General features: G+C 44.5%; 1 long non-coding RNA gene across 1 annotated transcript; it reads right to left on the bottom strand.

Annotated features, from left to right (window-relative positions):
- Positions 1 to 10,157: 10,157 nt before the first annotated feature.
- LOC138420350 (uncharacterized) lies at positions 10,158 to 12,592 on the bottom strand. The gene is made up of 3 exons (XR_011249223.1): positions 12,493 to 12,592; positions 12,275 to 12,359; positions 10,158 to 11,336 (listed from the first exon to the last, which is right to left on the bottom strand). It is a non-coding gene; the product is annotated as an uncharacterized lncRNA (long non-coding RNA).
- Between the last annotated feature and the right edge of the window lie 5,417 nt (positions 12,593 to 18,009).

Below are 18,009 nucleotides of genomic sequence, written 5' to 3'. Positions count from 1 at the left end.
ACTGATTGTGCAATGGCAACCCACTCCAGTACTCTTGCCTAGAAAATTCCATGGACAGAGGAGCCCGGTAGGCTGCAGTCCATAGGGTCGCTAAGAGTCAGACACGACTGAACGACTTCACTTTCACTTTCATGCATTGGAGCAGGAAATGGCAACCCACTCCAGTGTTCTTGCCTGGAGAATCCCAGGGACAGGGGAGCTTGGTGGTCAGAGACAACTGAAGCGACTTAGCAGCAGCAGAGCAGTGCTGTAGACATCAAAGAATTAAAAGGAGGTTTAGAAACATATATTATTTTAGACTTACTGATGGTCTTTGTTACAGGCACTTTAAGAATAAATTTTTGAGGTTTAGAAACATATATTATTTTAGACTTACTGATGGTCTTTGTTACAGGCACTTTAAGAATAAATTTTTGCTATGCTCATGTCAGTAAGAGTCCCCATCCTGTGCCTAGCACTTGCATTCCATTGTCTATTGAAATCCTCCGGTTAATCTTTCTGTTGAAACCACAGTGTCTGAGAAGCATAGGCTCCGAGTGACTGAGAAGCTCACCCCGCTTCTAAGTGACAATCCCTCCAGGAAATCATTTCCCTCTCCCTTCATGTCATCAAAACATCAGGTTATCTGCTTTCTTTAATAATCCTTTACAAAACGGCACATAAGTGAATTGAAATTAACATCAAGTCCTTGTGGGGAAGTTGAAAACTTCATCTTTCCCACCTCCTCCTTCATTTTTATCTGCTGCTAGGTGCGTGCATTTGTCATTCAGCTTTGAAACTGTTGTATGATCTTATAATTCTTTTCTTGGCAATTTTGTGCAGGTAATCCTAAAGAGGATTTTTTATATTATTGTGTATGATTGAAATTGAATGTAGCTTGTAAAAAAAAATGAATGGTTAATAACTGAGTGAGCCTTGTGTTCTTTGGAAATATTTGTTGTTAAATGAAAAGAGACTTCAGAATGTCAATACACTTTATTTTGTTTGCTTTCCTCTCCTCTTCATCCTTGTATTCTTCCCATACATTTCAAATTGCTGTAATCCGCAGATTAATTTTAAGGTATTTCCGTGAGCTATGTTCATAAACGTCAGGTTTTACAGAAAGATTATTTTTGCGTGTTTTAATACATTTTTTCTCCTTCATTCTCCTCTCTTTGATGTCAGGGTTCGTATAAATCCACTTTAATATGACTTTCATTTGTGAGGCTTAACACAGAAACTATTGTAAGGCTGAACCAAACCTCTTTCCGTTTCTCAGTGATTATCGTCTTCTGTCAAAACGAACCTCTAGTTGGAGAATTTGTTAAAAAAAAAAAAAAGGAAAGAAAAAGAAAAGAATCTAAAAACGAGAAATCAAAGCTTTGGGGTGAGCGCAGATTGTATCTAGGGGCTCCTTTTTTTGCACCCACTCTTCTGTGAAGTGCTTTCGGTAGGCTGGTTATGTTGGCTATTGGAGGGAGAGTGTATTTTTGAGTGGAAATTCTATGATGCTTATTCCAGGGTTGGATACTGCAGTGGTTCACTGCATGGTCTTTAACCTCTGAGTTCGGTACTCTTACGTGCATCATTTTTGCCCAGCATAGTTACATGAGGCTGTTTTAAATAATTTAGACTCTGATGCATGTTGAAACAGACACGTTCATAACTGGACCACTAAGACCTGCATTTCAGTGAGAGTGCTGTGCACAACGGCCGCCACTCCCCTGCGACACTGCTCCTCTTCCGTTCCATGACCTCTTCCCTTGCTCTCGTTATTATATCTTCGCTCTATCTCTGGGAGCTAACAGAATATAGCAGGAGAGCTACAGAGAGAGTGTTTGGGAGAGTCTGAATTGATTATGCTCTAATTACAATCCATGCATATTTATTAAGCTCCTGCTATGTGCAAAGCTTTGTTCTAGATCTTGCGTTATAAAGATCAGCATGGTCCCCTTAAATATCCCTCCCTGAGGTATAATCTACGACTACTTTTCTTGGCATTAATTAAGCAATGTACATCAAAGCCTTAAAAACATGCGTGTCCTTTGATCAGGTAACTCTGTCTTTAGAAACGTAACTTAGGTAAGTGAATGAGAATGTGGGTTACTACTTAGTCAAAAGGATGTTCATCACAGTGGTTAGAATAATGAAAATCGGGAAAAAGCCTAAAAATTCAATAGTCAGGGGCTGATAATTAAGGCAATTATATGCTTTGTTCAAAGAAAACACACACAGAGATCAGACTTGAAAATTCCCTGAGCAGACAAAACCAGTTTAGTCACACAAGCAAAGCTTAATTTAGCTTATTTTGCAAGACAAATGAGGTGAACTTGCCCTGGGTCACTTCTTGCTTATTCCTCTAAAAATCATACTTGAAACTTAAATTGTTCCCCCAAATTGAAATGAGCTAACTGCTAACCAATCCCCTTTCATTTAAGAAAACTCTAATTTTTAACCAATCACCGTGAAGAATAAACAGTCGCTGCCTCCACACTGTATAAACTGCCTGATAGCAATGCTTCTCTGAACCTCATTTCATGTTTCGATTTGAGTACTCCCAGTTTGCAAACTATCTGTTTGGTGTGTGTACAATAAACTTTTAATAATTGCTACTTTGGTGATTCACTGGTTTTGCTTCTATTTTCTTCAAACTTTTGACAATTCATACGATGGAATATTATATAGCCATTGAAACAGGACTATAGACTGCTGACGGACTTTGGTTATATACTGCTACATGAAGAAAGGAAAGGTTACATGGAGGATGCAGTGTGTGATTCCATTTTTATGAATGAACCTATGAATATATTGCACTCACAGGAAAAAGACCAAATGGACACTGAGCCAGTGTGGAGAGTGGTATTGTTGGTCGATAGGATCGTAGGTACATTTTTATTTTCTTGCTTCTATTTGCTTACCAGCCCTTTCTAACTTTCCTCCAGAGATGAGGTATTGCTTTTGAAGTCAGAAAATCCTATCAAAGTTATTTTATTTCTTTTGTTCATCTGTTTGTGGGCATCGGGTCTTAGCTGCATCATGTAGGGTCTTCCGTTGCAGGGCACAGCCTTTGGTTGTGGCTCTCAGCCTCAGTAATGCACAGGCCTAGTTGCTCTGCAGAATGCGGGATCTTAGTTCCTCGACCAGGGATCAAACCTACGTCCCCTGCTTTGGAAGGGGGCTTCTTAACCACTGTACCACCAGGGAAGTCCTTAGAAGTCATTTTTTAATGCAAAATAAAGTAGAGAGTCTGGACTCTGGCGGACACTTAGGTATCCTGCCTGTGCTTTGCAGTCACTTCTGTCCTTTTCATCTGACCCTTCCTGCCCTGCCCAGGGCTTTATTTCTTGGCTTCAGAAAGCCATACCCTCCTTCTTGCTCAGCGCAAATTATAGAACAACCAGCTCAGCCCTGTCTCAGGCACAAACCTGAATCTCTTTTCCTCCTGTGATGAGAAGTCTAAGCAGCTTGGCATGGCCTCTTGGACTGAGTCTTAGGAAATTTCTGCTAGGCAAAATTCAAGATAAAATGAAACTGCTGAACCTGTGGAAATCCAGGCCTTCAGGCTCACACACAATGTCAACCCTGGAATATGGAATCTTGGCTTTCTGTCACCTACAAGGGAACATGACTTTGGGCCTGGCCACAAGTCTTGTTCTGGTCAATGGACGTGACTTGACACTAGGCGGTGTGACATGTTCACACCGTTGCCCTGGGCTTTGCACTGGGCCTGTCTTCTTACGCTCCACCGATTGCTACAAGATGGCATGCCCCAAAGAGCCTCTTCCCTCTCCCTTGGGCACCAGGATGAGACATGGAGAGCAGGCCACCCACACCAAGTGGCCACTGGCCCAGAGAAAATGAGAGAGAGATGGAGCAGATCTGAACCCAACCTGCAAACTGGACAAACGGGAGCCTGGGGTCAGGGGTCCAGCCCAGCCCAGCCAAGTTGCAGCTGACTTGCTGACCACATGTATGAGAATAAAGGACTTTAGTTTTCAGCCACTGAGTTTGGGGGTGGTTGTTATGTAGCATTGTTGTGTTCATAGCTGACTGGTATAGTTTCCTCTCTTCTTCTCCTTTCCTTCCCAAAATATTTGCATATGTGCCAAGACTGGGCCAGGGGACAGAGATACTATAACCATGTATGGACCATGTGATATGCACAACTGCCTTGTTTAACAGATCTGATCTCTATCATCTGTGTTCTGCAGATGAGCAAACACTTCGCAAAGGGGCTGAGTCACCAGTGTGAGGCCACAGAGCCAGCAAGTGGCGGGCTGGAGTTGAAACCCAGGCCACATGCCTCGGGGATCCCTGCTTTAGGCCACTCTACTCCCAGCTTCCCATGGCCACTGTGAGTCAGCAAAAGCCTCGCGCGTGTGTGTGTGTGTGTGTGTGTGTGTGTGTGTGTGTAAGTGATTGCTGGTCTGTAGGTTGGCCATGACTGTGGCAGGAATAACATGTATAAAGTAGGTTGTCTAGGAGCAGCTCCCCTCCTGCCCTCTGTCTCCCCTCCCGTCCCCACCTCAGCTCTCAGAGGAGACTCACCTTTATCAAAATGATTACACACAGCGTTAGGGGCTGGCAAAATACCTGCTGGCCAAATCCGCCAAATCCACTTATTTTTGTATGATCTTATTTTTGTATGAACAAGCTAAAAGTGCTTTTTACACTATCAAAAAAAGAATATTTTGACACATGAAAATATATGAAATCGAAAATATTTTCCTTTCTTTTTTTAATAGGCTTTATTTTTTTTTTTTTTTTACTAATTTTAAGTTTACACAAAATAAAGAGCCACATGTACAGAGTTTCCACATACCCACTACTGCTACCACTCCATGGCCTTCAATTATCTTGCATTAATGAAGTACATTTGTTACAATGGATAAGCCAATGTTGGTACATTATTATGAACTCAAGTCTATAGTTAACATTAGTGTTCACTCCTTGGGAAGATTCCTTGGAGAAGGAAATGGCAACCCACTTCAGTATTCTTGCCTGGGAAATCCCATGGACAGAGGAGCCTGGTGAGCTATAGTCCACAGGGTTGCAAAGAGTCGGACATGACTGGGCACAAACACATAGGCACACCTGATGGTGTATATTTTATGGATTTTGGCAAATATATAAAGACATGTATCCACCATCACAGTATCACACAGCATAGCTTCGCTGCCCTAAAAATCCTCTGCACATATGCCTAGCCTTCACTTATCCATCCTTCCTCTTCCTTCCCAGTTTGTGGCATCTCCTGACCTTTGTACCGTCTGCATAGTTTTGCCTTTTCTAGAACATCAACCAGTTGGAATTATGCAGTACGGAGCCTTTTCAGATTGGCCCCTTTCATTTGGTAACACACGTTTGAATATCCTTTGTGTATATTCATGGCCTGTTAGCTCATCTCTTTTATTGCTCAGTGACACACCACTGTCTGGATGGACCACAGCTTGTTTACCCCTTCACCTACTGAAGGTCATCTTGGTCATTTTCAAGTTTTGGCAAATAAGAATAAGGTTGTTAGAAACATTTGCATGCCCGTTTGTGTGGACGTAAATGTTCAAGTCATTTGGATAAATACCAAGGAGTGTGATTGCTGGATGGTACGGTATGTTTGGTTTTGCTAGAAACCACCAGTCTTCCAGGAGAAGGCAATGGCACCCCACTCCAGTACTCTTGCCTGGAAAATCCCATCGACCGAGGAGCCTGGTAGGCTGCAGTCCATGGGGTCGGTGAGAGTTGGACACGACTCAGTGACTTCACTTTCACTTTTTACTTTCATGCATTGGAGAAGAAAATGGCAAAGCACTCCAGGGTTCTTGCCTGGAGAATCCCAGGGACGGGGGAGCTTGGTTGGCTGCCGTCTATGGGGTTGCACAGAGTCAGACACGACTGAGGCGACTTAGCAGCAGCAGCAACCAGTCTTCCAAAGTAGCTGTACCATTTTGCATTCCCACCAGCAATGTGTGAGAGTTCCTGTGACTCCACGTCTTTGTCAGCATTTGATGTCAGCGTTTCGGATTTTAGCGTTTCTAGGTGGTGTGTAGTGGTACTCGTTGTTTTAATGTGCAGTTCCCTAATGACTTATGATGTTGAGCATCTTTTCATACGCTTACGTGACATCTGTGTGTCTTCTTTGGTGAGGTGTCTGTCCAGATCTGCTGCTCATTTTCTAATTGGGTTATTTTCTCATTGTTGAGTTTTAAGAATTCTTTGTATATTTTGCGTATCAGACGCTTTTTGCAAATATCTTCTGCCAGTCTGTGGCTTGTCTTTCTATTCTCTTCACAGTGAAATTCAAATTTTAGTGTCCGTAAATAAACTTATTGGAACACAGTCGTGGTCATTGGCTTACTCATTGTCTACGGCTAATCTCACACTATGCCAGTATTGTTGCAACAGAGCCCAACTGTCTGCAAAGCCTAAAATATTTACTAACCTTCCCTTGACAAAAAAAGTTTGTTGACCTCTTATTTAGGGGGTCACCTTCATTTCCTCCTTAATGAGACATTTTCTGTCATTCCCAGAAAAGCAGTTCTCATGGGCAGCCATTCCTGACCACAAATTTCCTTCTGGAATGACTGATTTGAAAAGTGCGGCTCTCTTCTGCCCATGGCTGCTTTCTTTTTCTTGTGTACCGTTTCTCTTTCGTGGTTTGGTTTTGACTTCAGAAGACCTTACTCAAGACCTTTCTGAATGGAGAGAGCATTGCTGAGGCAGCCAGAGCTGCCCTGCCTTCGGGGTTCCAAGTCTACCAGGGCCTCTCCCTTTCCCACCGCGGACCCTGGAACCTCATCTTTCTGGTGCAGGAAGTTGGATGCCCCCTGGAGGTAAATCCTTGTTACTACAGGGACATCAACCCTAGAGCAAGGAATTCTTGCCAGCTCCCCTCAAAAGGGAATTCTCACATTCTTCACCTCTCAACCTGCCCCTCTAGCACTTTCGTGTCTGGGATTGAATTTCTCACGAAAGATCTGAGGACCTCATTTGCAGAATTCTCTCATCCCTTTTTCTCCTCCCAACAGCAGTAATCAATTCCAGCATGGGGGCGTCAGATAATTGAAACAAGCTCCATGTTATTTGCATTTTTCAATTTCCACATAGCTGCCAGTCTGATTTTTTTCCCCTCCATATTTCTTGCCTTTTGATTTTTTTCATGTTTTTAACATTTGGTCCAATTTTTTTTCCTTTTTCAATAAGTGAAAAGAATGTAAATCTAGAAGAATGTGGGCAGACTTGTGTTCTTTTTCTTGCTAAATTTCCACTCTTTAACTGTAACAGTGTGACAACAAATAAAGAGAAATAAAGACACTCACACACTCTGTCTGATTTCTTCTCTCCTGCCAGTTATTTTTGATGGTTTGGCATCTGATATAAATCAATTTCTCCCCCAACTTGCATCTTCTGCCTCCTACAGAACATGGCCACTCAAGAGGGTTGTAGCCTGCCAGGTTCCTTGGTGTTAATAAAAATAACAGCAATTATTATACTTTAGTGAGCACTTACTATGTGCCAGCACTTAAGTGTTTTTACATTTAGAGACTCTGAGGGGAAGACAAACTGCTCAGCACTCTGCCCTGCCTTCCTTTGCCGTGGCTGGAAGGGGCTGTTCGTAAGCCTAGGCTCTGGAATCCGATGGCTCAAGTTCAAATGTTGGCTTTGCCACCAGCCATGCTGTCATTTGGGGCACATCACCTCACTTTCCTGAATCCCAGATTTCCTCATCAATAAAATGAGAATTGGCAAAGGGGCTTCTGGGTTGTTCTGAGGATTACATCTGTTAATATTGGTAGCACTTTGCACAGCACATGGCGTGTGGTGAGCATGCTGTGAGGGCAGGGATCAGTAAGTTGCTACAGCAGCAAGCCCGTGCCAACCTGCTGGTGGTGAGCACTACTCTACCCCTCTGCCCCCTCGCCAACCTGCTGGGCATGGGAGCATCCCAGTAAGAGAGGATACACACACACACACACACACACACACACACACACACGTGCAGTCAAAGCTCTTATGTAAGAAATACATTTGGATTCATTCCTAAAAGTTACCTTTTCTGTAAAACTTGTCCAGTAATCCCAGGAGCTTCCCAGTGGTTTAAGCCAAATATGTGAGTACGACCTTCGGTCCCCATTTTCTCTGCCTTCCACCCCTACCCAATCAGTCCAGCAGAAATCCCCCCATAAAGTATCCAGAATCTGTCCACATCTCACCATCTTCATCCTCTCAGTTCAGGCCATCCCCATCAGTCACTTGAGTCCTTGCAGTTAGTCCCTCTGCTCTCCCGTGCTCTTATCTTCTTATAAACAACTGGTAGGGCTTCTGGGAGGGGCTTCCCTGGTGGCACAGATGGTAAAGAATCTGCTCGTAATGCAGGAGACCTGGGTTCAATCCCTGGGTCAGGAAGTTCCTCTGGAGAAGGGAATGGCTACCCACTCCAGTATTCTTGCCTGGAGAATCGCATGGACAGGGGAGCATGGCAAGCTATAGTCCACGGGGTCGAAAAGAAACGGACACGACTAAGAAACTAACACTCCCCCCACCCCCCCCACACACACAGGGTTTCTGGGAAGTATTCTCTTCCTGGATAAAAGTGCCATGGCAGGGGACCCTTCCTCCCTGCTCCTTACTTATTGTAGTGAATATAGCTCGTGATTCACGGAACTGAAGCTGGCACCATGAGACAGAAGAAAAGGTCAAGACGACTGCTGAGATGTAAACCCAGAATGCTGTCATTCTGAGCTTCAAATAGCTTTATCGGTTAAGCTGGAGGTTGGCTAACTTTTTCTGTGAAGGGTCAGATATTTTCAGCTTTCTAAACCAACGCCTCATTTCTGCTGTTTTAGCAAGAAAGGAACCATGGACAAAACATAAAAAATGAGCTTGGCTAGATTCCAACAGAACTTGATTTGCAGACACATATTTGAATTTCATATTTTTTCACATGTCATAAAACAGTTCTTCTTTTGATTGTTTTCAGCCATTTAAACTGTAAAAATCATTTTTAGCTCACGGGCTGCATGAAAACAAGTGGCAGGACAGATTTGGTCACTGGATTAAGTCACTGTCCATGGGCTTTCAGTTACTGGATTCTTTTCTTCAACTTTCCATTTCACAGATGACAAAGCTGAGGTCCAGAGAAGTGACACAGAGTGAGTGTGTCTCAGGGCTAATAAATCAGGCCCCAAAGCTCAGACAAGTCCAGGATTTCCCCCCGAATACCCTCCTGCTTCCTTCTCATTCACACACCATTTATGGCTCTCTTCTAGGCTCTGACATTTTGTTTTGTGTTGTGGTTGTTTAGTCGCTAAGTCACGTTCGACTCTTCTGTGACCCCATGGACTGTAGCCCGCCAGGCTCTTCTGTGCATGGGATTTCCCAGGCAAGAATACTGGAGCGGGCTGCCATTTCCTTCTCCAGGGGATCTCCCTGACCGAGGGAGCGAACACGCGTTCTCCTGCTTTGGCAGGTGAATTCTTTACCACTAAGCCACCAGGGAAACCCCTGTCCTTTATGTAGGTGATCGCATTTCTTTCACACAAAATGTATCGCGTATCAACCTTTGTTGAGGGCCTGCCATGTGCTGGGCACTTTATATCATTTCGTCTCATAGTGTGAGGCAAGTATTGTGCTCATTTCACAGACGAGGAACGGGCAGCTCCAAGAGGGCTGCACCACGCCCAGGTTCATCCAGGAGTAGGCGGGGGACCAGTCCCACCAGGCCCTGCTGCTGCACCTTGCCTCCTCTCCTCTTCAGGGCTCAGTGCTGGGTGGCTGGGTGTGCCCTAATGAAGTGAACATAATCTCTCTTCTTGTAGGCGGACGCTGGTAGGGCACACAGAGACATTTCTTAAGTTTTATTCTGCTAAAGTGCACAGCTTTTTACTGGTTCTCGGTGGAGCTGGGCTGCCCTAGTGTCTCAGATGGTAAAGAATCCGCCTACAATGCAGAAGACCTGGGTTTGATCCCTGGGTGGGAAAGGTTCCCTGGAAGAGGGAATGGCTACACACTCCAGTATTCTTGCCTGGAAAATTCCATGGACAGAGAAGCTTGGTGGGCTTACAGTCCATGGGATCTCAAAGACTTGGACACGACTGAGAGAGACTCACACACACACACACACACACACGCACACACATAGGCGCACACACACGGAGCTAGAAACGACGGAGACAACGTGGTGACATTCACCATCCTGACCACTAGAGGGCAGCAAGAGGCCATGTTGCTAAAGCCTCTTACAGCCTCTGGCGATAACCTCAATTTATTCACACATTTATGGGAAACTTGGGGGAATACATTTCAACCTTTTATTCCAACATCCTCATTTTTCTGACAGAAGTAAATGGAATCCCACAGGAGTCAGGTTGTGACCTTCCCAGGGCAGTTGAAGGAATCATCGTTTCCTAGAGCTGCCATCACAAATTGCTATAAGCTGGGTGCTTTACGACAGAAAAGTATTCTCTCACCGTTCTGAAGGCCAGAAGTCCAAAATCAAGGCATCAGCATGGCCGTGCTCCTTCCGAAGGCTCGAGGGGGAAAGTCCCTGTCTCTCCCAGCTCCTGGTGAGTCTGGGTTTTCCTTGGCCTGTGGCCGTCTCACTCCACTCTCTGCCCCCTGTCTTCTCGTGGGCTTCCTCACCTGTCTCTCTCTGGGTCTTCTATAAAGATTCTTGGCGTTGGGTATAGGGCCCACCTGGTTAATCAGAGACGATCCTGAGATCCTTAACTTCATTATGTCTGCAAAGGTCCTTTTTCTAAATCTGGTCCTATTCATGGGTTCCGGAGGTTAGGATGTGGGCGTGTGTTTGGAGGGGTCCTCCATTCACCCCACGACAATCAAACAACAAATGCATGTTATGTGCTCAACACAAAGCCGGGAACATTGTAAGAATTCAACTGATAGGAGCTATTACTGCCATGCCTATAGAGGCTGTGTCTGCGGTTAAACTGTGGAAACATGTCCAGCTCACAAACAGAAACTCAGCTATAGTCATGTCGGTCACCCTCTCCCTCAGGTCTCTAGGGCTGCCAGTCCAACTTGCCACGCTGCTTTTCCCAACTTGACCAAACTCGTTTCGGTTTTCAGATTCCCCCAATTCTTTGTCATAGACAGGTTTTTGGCGGAAACCACCATTTATCACAAAGTCTTCATTTTGCCTCACTAAGATCAGGCTTAAGGTGATCACTGATCAGAGTTTGAGGAGTGCAGGTTATAAAACAGCCCACATGCAGAATGGGGAGAAACAATCAGCAAAGCAGTCAGGATGTAGCGTCATCTTGTTTGGCTTCAGGCCAAAGCCAGCTTGGCCTCTTTAGGTAATGTCAGGCATCAGGTTGAAAGGTCAAGGTAGACTTTCACTGAAAAGAAAGGACACTGGTTTTACCCTCAGAGTCAGTTCCGTGGCTGAGCCAGGTCAGCTCAGTTCAGTTCGGTTCAGTCACCCAGTCGCGTCTGACTTTCTGTGACCCCCATGGACTGCAGCACGCCAGGCCTCCCTGTCCATCACCAACTCCCGGAGCTTGCTCAAACTCATGTCCACTGAGTCGGTGGTGCCATCCAACCATCTCATCCTCTGTTGTCCCCTTCTCCTCCCACCTTCAATCTTTCCCAGCATCAGGGTCATTTCAAATGAGTCAGTTCTTCACATCAGGTGGCCAAAGTATTGGATCAGTCCTTCCAATGAATATTCAGGACTGATTTCCTTTAGGATGGACTGATTGGATCATCGGGTGTGTTCAAGTGTCAGGGGTTTATCTGAAGGAAAAATGGAGAAAAAGAATGGTCCAGGGGCTGAGGAGGGCAGAGAGGTCTGTGGAGGTGGAAAGAGAAAGGATAGCTCTACTGGTTTCAACCCTGCTGGGCCACATGACTGGAACCTCAGTGTTCTCAGCTTTCAAATGGGGTCATAGCAGGAAATACCCTTTAGGACTCAGTGATATGTGGATGTACAGGTGGCACTAAAGGGTGATGGTTGCTTTCCCCACCACTACCAGAACAAAGAGTAATGGGTGGCAAGGCACTTTTGGGGTGCTGGAAAGACCCAAGACAGTACGGGGACCTGAGCTCTGAGCTAGACTTGTGTCTGGGCTGGAAATGAAGCAGAAGGGAGGCCCCCACAGCACATGGGATGCACAGCGGGGAGGCCTCTGTGCAAGCTGAGAGCCCATGAAGCACCTTCTGGAGGTGATATCAGAATCATAATGCTTTGTGTCTGTGGTGTGACCTTGCTTTTACCCCTGGAGACTGCCCCCGCCCCACCCCGCCCCCACCAATTACTAGTGGTTGAGGTCCTTACCAGAGGGCCGTTCAGGTAGCGATGATGTCAGTATAGTGTCATTGTCGCCAGGCTGATGGAGCACATTTGCCCAGTGTCCCCAGCCCTGCATGAAAGAGCTCAGCAGAGCACGAAGTCCACACCCCCCCTCTCCTTACCACACCAGCTTCTGGGAGCCTCACCCCCCCAGAGGCCAACCTCAGCTGATCTGGGCTGCATTTTAGAAGCTGTTTGCTCACCTGGATGAAGGGAGACTCTTGTGTTAAGAGGCAAATATAATTTTAGAAAGTGTTTCTTGTGTTCCCTGGGCTCCCAATGACTGTGGTTGCTCTCTTTTCTAGAAAACTGCCCTTTTGCCCCAGTGTAATATTTTCTTTTAATGTTGAGAGGCGCAAATCACCCTCGTGACCACTCCCTTAGATCTGCGGCAGCGAACGTGCAGATCAGTAAACACAGACAATTTCTTAAAGCAGCCGGGGAGACAGAAAATCATTGCACAGGAAAAGACAATTATACCCCCATTGGACCCCACTACAATCCCTAATGAAGTTAGAAGACAGTAGAATGTAGTCTTTAAAGTGCTGAGAAAAACTGTCAACCTAGAGTTGTGCAACCAGTGAAATGATCTTTTAACCACAATAACAAAACACAAAACAGAGCACTTGCTACTAACAGACCTCCCGCAAAGAGTACAGATAACTTTTACTTCTCTCTTTTCAATTAGAGTGACTTTTATTTCTTTTTCGTGTAGAATTGCTCTGGCTAGAATTTCCACTACAATACTGAAAAACTGGTGAAAGCAGGCACCTTTCTTTGTACCTGATCTTAGGGGGAAAACATTCGGTCTTTCACTACTGATTATGATGTTAGCTGTGAGTTTTTCATAAATGCTCTTTATTAGGTTAAGAAGTTCTGTTGCTGGTTGTTGGGTATTTTGTTATGGAAGTTGTATCGTTGTTGTTCAGTCGCTCAGTTGTGTCCGACTCTTTGCAACCCCATGAACTGCAGCGTGCCAAGTTCATGTCCCTCACTATCTCCCTGAGTTTGCTCAAACTCATGTCCATTGAGTCAGTGATGCCATCCAACCATCTCATCCTCTGTTGTTCCCCTCTCCTCTTGCCCTCAGTCTTTCCCAGTATCAGGGTCTTTTCCAATGAGTCAGCTGTTCCCATCAGGTGGCCAAAGTATTGGACCTTCAGCTTCAGCATCAGTCCTTACAATGAATATTCAGGGTTGATTTCCTTTAGGACTGACTGGTTTGATCTCCTTGCAGTCCAAGGGACTCTAAAAGTCTTCTCCAGCACCACAGTTTGAAAGCATCGGTTCTTCGGCCCTCAGTTTTCTTTCTGTATGGTCCAACTCTCACACTGTACATGGCTACTGGAAAAACCATAGCTTTGACTATACAGACCTTTGTCAGCAATGTGATGTCTCTGCTTTTTAATGCACTGTTTAGGGTTGTTATAGCTTTTCTTCCAAGGAGCAAATGTCTTTTAATTTCCTGGCTTCTGTCACTGCATTGATTTTGGAGCCAAAAAATATGAAATTTAACACTGTTTCCACTTTTCCTTTTTTCCCCATCTATTTGCCATGAAGTGATTGGACCGGATGCTGTGATCTTAGCTTTTGAATGTTGACTTTTATGTCAGATTTTTCACTCTCTTCTTTCACCTCCATCAAAAGACTCTTTAGGTCCTTTTTGCCTTCTGCCGTTAGAGTGGTATCATCTTCATATCTGGTTGTTGCTATTTATCCCAGCAACCTTGATTCCAGCTTGTGAGTCATCCAGCCCAGCATTTCGTATGATGAGTCAGCTGTACTCTGCATATAAGTTAAATAAGCAGGGTGACAATATACAGCCTTGACGTACTCCTTTCCCAATTCTAAATCAGTCTGTTGTTCCATGTCCAGTTTTGCTGCTTCTTGTCCTGCATACAGGTTTCTCAGGAGGCAGGTAATGTGGTCTGTTATTCCTGTCTCTTTAAGAATTTTCCACAGTTTGTTGTGATCCACACAGTCAAAGGCTTTAGTGTAGTCAATAAAGCAGAAGATGATGTTTTTTTGGAATTCCTTTGCTTTTTCTATAATCCAGCGTATGCTGGCAATTTGATCTCTGTTTCCTCTTTTATAAATCCATCGTGTACATCTGGAAGTTCCTGGTTCACATACCGTTGAAGCCTAGCTTGAAAGATTTTGAGCATAATCTTGCTAGTATGTGAAATGAGTGCAATTGTACAGTAATTTGAATAGTCTTTGGCATTTTGTGTTTGATTTTATCAAACGCTTTTTGGCATTAAATCATCTTGGAATTGCTGGGATAAATCTCATTTGGTCATGGTATGTAGTCCTTTTAATATGCTGTTGGATTTGGTTTGCTATTTTGTTGAGAATTTTGCATCTCTATTCATAAGGGATATTGATCTATAGTTTTTTATTTATTGTTTTTTATGCATTTGATTGCTTTGATATCAGGATAATATTGGCCTCATGTAATGAGTTAAAATGTTCCCTCATCTATTTTTGGGAAGATTTATACATCAAAAATGAAAAAAAATGCTGAAAGATATTAAAGGAAATATAAATAAATGGGAAAACAATATGCCTATGGATTGAAAGAATTAATATTATTAAGACAGAAATCATCCCAAGTGATCTACAGATTCACTGAAATTCCTTTCAAAAATCCTGGGTGCATTTTTGGCAGAAATGGAAAAACTTATCCTAAAATTCATATGGACTTGCAAGGGCCCCCAGTCATACTAAAAAAAAAAAAAAAAAAAAAAAAGGAGCTGGAGGACTCATACTTCTTGATTTCAAAACTTACTGCAGAATTAAAATACTAAAAGCAGTATGGTACTTACATAAGGATAGACATATTGATTAATGAGATAGAATTTGAAGTCTAGAAATAAACTAATACATATATGGTAAACTGATTTTCCACAAGAGTGCCAAGACTAATGGGAGAAAAAATGGCCTCTTCAGCACAGGTGTTCAAACAAAATCTGTATACAAATTTCATAGCTGTGTTACTCGCAATAGCAAATAGGTGGCAACCACCCAACTATCCTATGAATGACTAGAAATGTAGGCTATCCAAACAATGGAAATTGTTCACCTATAACATAGAATAACACTGAAAGCATTGTGCTAAGTGAAAGAAGCCAAACACAAAAGGTCCAACAATTGATGATTCCACTTATATGAAATATCCAGAATAAGAAAGTCTCTAGAGACAGAAAACAGATGAGTAGGTGCCAGATGCTGGGTTGCAGGGGTGGGAGCAATGGGGAGTCACTGCTTAAGGGATGTGAGGTTTCCTTTCAGGGAAATAGAAATAAGTTCTAGAACCAAGTTGTGGTGAAGTTTGTACCACATTGTGGAAGTACTTAATGCCACCCAACTGTGTACTTTTTAAACGGTTAGAATGGTAAGTTCCATTATATTTACTTTACCACCAAAATTTTTTCCCCAATAATTGAAACTAGTACTTCAAAGATTTTTCCCTTGTTATATGCAGAAGACTCTTGAGAGTCCCTTGGACTGCAAGGAGATCCAACCAGTCCATCCTAAAGGAAATCAGTCCTGAATATTCATTGGAAGGACTGATGCTGAAGCTGAAACTCCAATACTTTGGCCACCTGATGTGAAGAACTGACTCATTTGAAAAGATCCTGATGCTGGGAAAGATTGAAGGTGGGAGGAAAAGGAAATGACGGAGGATGAGATGGTTGGCTGGCAACAATGACTCAGTGGACATGAGTTTGAGCAAACTCTGGGAGTTGGTGATGGACAGGGAAGACTAGCGTGCTGCAGTCCATGGGGTCGCAAAGAGTCGGACATGACTGAGCGACTGAACTGAACTGACTGATGTTGACACAACTGGTTCACATCTTTTAGAGGAATGATATGGCTTTGAAACAAGAGCTTATTGGTTTCAAAACTATGACCAAGTTAAGTAAATTTGCTAACTCTTGTGTCAACTCGATATTATTAACATTGAATTCCAAGAAGTATTGCATACTCTAAATTTCTCACTGTCAACAAAGTGCTCTCCTGTTTCTTATGCAACCCTACCCATCCCTCCAGCTGTACAAAGTTTCAGAGAGAAGACATACAGGGTAAGCCTGTCTTGGGGTTGCGCCCACTGGATCCTCTCACTTTGACAAGCCCATGAGTGTTTTTAGTTTTCTTTCTTTTCTTTTTTTTTTTGTCTTTTTCTCGGTGACTGCATTATGAAAAAGTATTTAAAGAATAAGACATTTCAGCAGGTGCAAATGAAAGAACCGTGACCCTGACAGGCAAGCCATTTGCTGAGTCTAAGAACTGGTAACCCTTTGGAGGGGTAATTTCTTCCTGGCCATTGAGGACTCAAGATACTAGAACATCAAGACTAGAGAAAAATAATAAAATAAAGCTAATAACAAAAGACATGAGTGGTCCCTGCCTGGCATGGTTGGGACAGAGAAGATGGCATCAGATCAGCCTGAGTGACTTAAAGCGGGGCCTGGCAGTTGGGGAGAAAGTTGGTGGTGGGTGATGACAGGCAAATGAAATCAGTCAGCTCCACGCAGGATTTGGTGAGAGGTTGAGACCCTCCTGAGGGAGGTTGAAGGATCAACTGAGAAGGTGGATGGGGGGCCCGGGCGGGGCTTAAGCTCTAGGGGCCGAGTATGCACCTGTGGTTCACTTTTGACAACAAAGTCAAGGTGTAGAGGTGAAGAATGTGGGGTCCAGAGGTAGAAGTGTGCTGGTGGAAGAGAGGCACCAGTGAGTGAGTGAGGACATTGGCCGAGAACAAAGGCTACGTGAAGGGCTCCTCAGGCCCCAGGAGATAATGGATGCTGAGGATGAAGAAGCTAGTGCTGGCAAAGGCAAACGCAGAGGAGCTGGGACATAGTGGGAGCAGCCCCATCAGGAGGCCCCCAGAGGGCAGCGGGACACTCTGCCACATGCCCCACAACAGTGATCTTGCCCCAGCCAGAAAGCTGCCCTCACAAAGGGGCTTGTCCCTGGGGCTGTGAGATGGATACACAGCTGTGTGGGCAGAACGGGGACAAGGAAGGCTTGTCAGGAGTCATATCCCTGACTTCTCAGGGCCCTTCTAGGCCTCATCCTAAGGCTTTCTTCCACATCCCCTTCTCTAGAGGTTCTCCTTCCGTGTCATCTTCTGGGAAGACTGGATCAGGAAAGAAGGTGGAGCGATGACCCACCTTTCCCTAAGACATAGGGGCCCCCGGGCCACCTTGGCTTCTTCCAGGCAAGCTGATGAAGCTGCAGGAGCAAAGGAGGCCCAGAGGAATGTTCCTTTCGATTAGACGTGGAGAGCCTTAGGAATTCGCATACAGGATAAGATGATCAGTGATCACGAGGTTGATAGTGAGGCCCTCAGGGACAGTGCTGAGTCATGTTCACTGGCGGTCTCTCCTGTGATGCAGACCGGAAGTCATCCCGGAAGGGGAAGCCTGAGACGTGAACTCCAGAATCAACCGCAGCAGCTCACAGCGCCACCCAGTGGCGAGACGCACTGCCTAGCTCCACCCTCCTTCAGTCCCCTGCGTGGAGAGCATGGATGGTCTCCAGATTCTTCTCCTGTGAGCCACCTCTCCCGGAACTTTGCCAGAAGGTCTGATAGGAGACTTTTCGAAGCTAGACTGCTCTCCACATCAGCCCTAACACAAAGGAAAGACTGCATCTAGAGATACTGAGAAGGAAAGTCAACTAATGCACAAGGTTCACTGATGATTGCTGCTGCT

Source organism: Ovis canadensis, chromosome 15 (genome assembly GCF_042477335.2).
Source record: "Ovis canadensis isolate MfBH-ARS-UI-01 breed Bighorn chromosome 15, ARS-UI_OviCan_v2, whole genome shotgun sequence".
Lineage (NCBI taxonomy): Eukaryota > Metazoa > Chordata > Mammalia > Artiodactyla > Bovidae > Ovis > Ovis canadensis.
This window is presented reverse-complemented; position numbering and strand designations above follow the sequence as displayed.